Raw genomic sequence first — 4711 nt, forward strand, 5'->3', positions numbered from 1 at the left:
ACATTCTTGTATACACTTGAAGATTCAAGTTTCCCAAATGGGGGTTAGTTGAAGATTCCAGTGAGCATTGAAGGCGGCGTTAATGACTCTCATCTCCTCCGTGTACCAAGATTCTACATGTATGCGAGGTTGCAAGGGTCTTTACCACTTAGCCCTATCATTTCTATTCTTATATCCATTTGAATGGCTAGGTTGTGTATTGATGAATGCCTAGGCTATAAGTGCATGAATTGTAGGGAAAAATTATAAGTCCATTTTGTTACATGTACTTGGGGTGTTCAGTGGGTGTTAGACATGGGAGTTGTAGCTACCGTATTGGAGCACCCTCATGGTTTGATGCTAGGTAAACATGGGTTGTAGGCCATGTCAGTTGTAGCTGGCAGAAGTTGTTGAGTGTTGAGCAATACGAAGCCTGACTGAGGCATTGCTTCATGGATGAAGGCAACTTGCCAAACCACGTGTTTTCTGTGTTATAGTTGTGGATGTCTGTATATTGGAAATGCCTTTGTCTGTAGGATGACTGTGTACTACCTAGTATGCCTGGCCACATAGTGGTTTTAATGTGGGTGTGTACATGACTACAACTGTATGTGTGATACTGTCAGTGTTGGCAGTCAGTTGCAAAGAACAACATACGGTTAAAAGAAAAACTTTTATACAATGATTCACTCCCCTCTCAGTGTCAGCCAGACCCACCTCCATGGAGATCGAGTCATGTCTGTTGTTGATAATATTAGATCTTTGGCAGGTCCAAGGCAGTTGGGCAAGCATGACCCATACCTATGTTCCGAGAAGGAAATTAGGCAGTATATAGATATTTAATGCAAACGTACATTCAAGGAGAACTATTGAAACTCATGGACAAGCTTGTTTAGTCTCCAAGATATCCTGCTTGCAGCTCCTGACCCAAGAGAAGACTCTCCAACCTACAAAGAAAACAAAGAAAGTTAAAGAACACTAGAGAACATGTGCAGATTCTAGTATTTCAACGGTAGAAAAATTTGAAAACCTAATTGAGAGAGTAAAATCTTCTTGTAGTTACCTGTGAATGTATTGCGTGGTAAAATGTATTGTTTACTGCAGAAAAACTGGCATTGACAATCTCAACTCCTTCTTCCTGAAGCACACGGATGATCTCATAGAACATACATTGACTATGGAAACAACTTATCAGATTCACCACTAAAGCAGAACCCATTTCATGAATAGCAATTTGGGGTGATCTCAATCCCACAATCATTCCCTTAATTTTTCTATGCCCATTAGGTGTTCTTTCTTCTCCTTCATTCTCTCCAATTTTTCCCATATCCTTTTTATATAATTAGTGGCTTCATCCAGTTGATCAGGCAGCAACATTGATTTCTGCAAGTCCATTTTGTATGGTTATTTGAATGAAAGTGTCTATGCACAAACATATGTAAATGTAATTTTTAGCAACCTACAAGGAAACTTGGCAAAACAGGAAATGGAGCGATGGATTGGTGTGAGGTTATAAGAAGATTAAATTTGGTCAACCTAGTTCCACTAATAGGGGAAATTAAGAATGAACTCGCAAGAAATGGTGTAATTTTTTTTTATTTTTTTTTTTAAGAATGAATGGACGGATCAAAGCAAGACGTTAATCATTACAAACGCATTGATATGCCCACAAACCAATTGGGGTTCCTAGGACGAGGTTAACTCATCCTTAAAAGCTAGCCGTTAAGGAGCGACCCAAGTATCTATAAGTCTCTACATCAGGCTACTCACATTCAATGTGACCATGAGAGCAACCAAGATCTTTCACATCACCCCCTCCACGCGGCAGTAACTGAGATCTCCAAATTCATCCTCAAAGGCCCATGCTCTAGCTTTGCAACAACCTTAGCCTTGCCATGCGTTGGCCTACAAAACCTTGGCTCTAATACTACTTGTTTGGACAGGACAACACTCATCCTTAAAGCTAGCCTTAAGGAGAGGGTGCCCAAGTACCTATAAGTCTCCACATCGGGCTACTGACATCCGATGTGAGATTTTTACTTTTGCCTTTCGGGTGGAACTCTAATAGGGGATTCTACCACCAAATATAAGAAGGATTTGTAAGTTGATTGATGACACTGTTAGAGCAAAACACCAACCAAAGCATGAAAAGAAACAAGAACAAAGCAAGATGACACAGAGATATAATGTGGTTCACACACCAGTATGGTGTGCTACTTCCACGGGCGAAGGCGAAGCTGTTTCACTATGTAAATCGGAGAAAGTTACAATGGAGAACTCTCAAGAACACCCAAAAAGACGCTGTTGCTCTTTCCCTGAAACCCTAAAACGAAAACCCCCAAATCTTCCTCTCTTTATAATAAAGCGGGTAATACTCCTCCATTGGATCCGGGTTGATCCATCGGGGTCGAACCGTACCATGGGGCTTCGCCCCCGCACCCCCAACGAGATCAATGATGGGCTCCGGGCTTGGGCCGACCATCACAGATCTCAGAAAAAGTTCCATTCGGATCGCCACCAAAAATGTCGGAACGGGTCATTCTTCGAAACGGGTCCAAGAATTTGAGACATACATAACAGACACATGACTAATTAGCGTACAAACATGGTTCTACTACCCACAAGGATTCCGACTTGGGAAACCCAACTCTGACTTGAGCCAATTCTTTCAGCGGCTATAAGATAATTTTGCAAGCTTCTAACATTTAGAGGGGAATCCGAATGATTGAATTCAGTAGTCACCTATAGGATGATCACACAGTACAAACACACAAAGGAGAAATAATGTTGCCTGCCTTACAGAGGGATCTGTAATGGCGAGTCATTCGATCTCTGTGAGTTTACAAGATGATAAAGTTTATCTGAGTTGCTCAAACTTGTAAAATCCCTGAGTTACTACACCCATCTCAACCAAAAAGAAGGAAGCTCGCACAAAATGTGGATGGTGAGATAGATTCTGCCTCGGTTCTTGCACTTACAAGTGACAAATGGGCTGCACAGTCTGCACTCATCTCAACCATGACTTGAAAAACACACACACACACACACATAGAGAGAGAGAGAGAGAGAGAGAGAGAGAGAGAGAACCTTGGAGTTTTCATTCGGAATAAGAGAATTGAGCTCAGAGCAAAGGGTCTTCATATGATTTCTCCTATTTCTCTCGACCATCTTGCGATCTGTTTTGGTTGAAGAAGGTCGATGAATCTCCATCTCTTTCCCTATGGTACTGACTGCAATAAGTAAGAGAAAAAAAATTAGAAGGATTTTATTACATTGCTTAGTTATCCAAGGTTCCAAGCATTGGGGGAGGGGCACTTTTATGGTTAGTGCAGAAACTTCAGGGAAGGATTGTAACTCTGGAAAAAGATTGGGACTTGGATCCTCTCCAGGGCCCATCCGATGGTTGGATGCACTAGGCACGAATCCTAGCACGGATGCTCTGGAGAGGATCTGGGTAAAAAAGATTGGCTGATTTAAAGGAGGGTGTGGGGATCGGGCTCCTCTCTAGCGCTGGGCTCTCTCCAATTGGCATCCAATGGTTGGGCTTGTTGGATGTGTATCAAGATGTGTGCCTGCACGCATCCAACCAGCGCATTCTTTGGATGCTGATTGGACACTCCCTGAGCATTGGGCTCGTTGGAGATGAACCGGATCAGGATGTGGGGCATTGTAATTTTTACATGGAACCCACCTGTCCCATTTTTTGACCCTCTGACTGTGACCTCAGAAGTAAAGCAAAACAACTAATCTCGGGCACTGTCTACCTCTGCAGCAATTAACATAGACTACTTTTTGACTACCCTGATGCACGTAACCTGTTTTTGGTCTCCTTACCGGTTTCTTTCATTTTTCTTGGAAGACTCCTATCAAAAACACAAAAAAAAAAAAACAAAAAAATAAAGAAGAAGAAAATACCCCTCTTCTTGGAAGACCTTGATTGACTTGTTATATTTTACTTTATTTTATATTTTTTTGATAGAAAATTAGAAAATTTATTAGAACCAAATCACAAACTAAGAACGCTTAAAAAAAAAAAGGAAAAAAGTTCTCTGTCCAGCCAGCACTCCCATGAATCTATCTCTCTCCCCATGTGAAAAGACACTTTTGCCCCCTTGTTTTAAGAAGGAGAGAGATAGACACATGGGAGTGCTGGCGTAGGCCACACTCCCGTACAGAAAACTGCTTCCCAAAAAACAAAAGAAGGGCAAACATAATCTTAAAATTTTTGATAAAATGAAAACATTGTCTTCAATTAGATCTACGGGAAAAATATTGTCTTCAATTAGATCTAGGGGTCCGAATGATTTAGTTTCGGTCTAGCGGATGAATCCAAACCACATCTTGATCTAAAGATTTTCGCCCTGGAACCGCTGCAAGGCCCATCATGAACCTGTCGCATGCTACTTGTGATCCTTACTGGCTTCCTACCTCTGTGTCAGCTGTTTGTCTGCCATGGGGAACCAAGATTCCAGTGTTTTGTCTGGCATGCGTCATAAAAGATGGGGTGTATTTATATGGCACGTTAGTGCATGCGCTTTATTATGTAAGTTATGTTAATAGCAAATTACCTAGGGAAGTGGTTGTTACCCATCCCCTAGTTTGGATGACCCGATCAATAGCATGTGTGACTGGGTCGATTTCCACTCCTTGGTCCCGGGTACTGTATACGGGTTCCTTGTGCTTGTCATGCTATCTATCCAGTGTATGTTTCGTGTTTTTATGGCGTTGGACG

The 4711-nt window shown here is 41.8% G+C and overlaps 1 pseudogene; it reads right to left on the minus strand.

The window, feature by feature from the left end:
• Positions 1-825: 825 nt before the first annotated feature.
• On the minus strand, positions 826-3228 carry LOC122643150 (annotated as a pseudogene).
• Positions 3229-4711: the final 1483 nt, after the last annotated feature.

This window comes from Telopea speciosissima, chromosome 10 (assembly GCF_018873765.1).
Source record: "Telopea speciosissima isolate NSW1024214 ecotype Mountain lineage chromosome 10, Tspe_v1, whole genome shotgun sequence".
Lineage (NCBI taxonomy): Eukaryota > Viridiplantae > Streptophyta > Magnoliopsida > Proteales > Proteaceae > Telopea > Telopea speciosissima.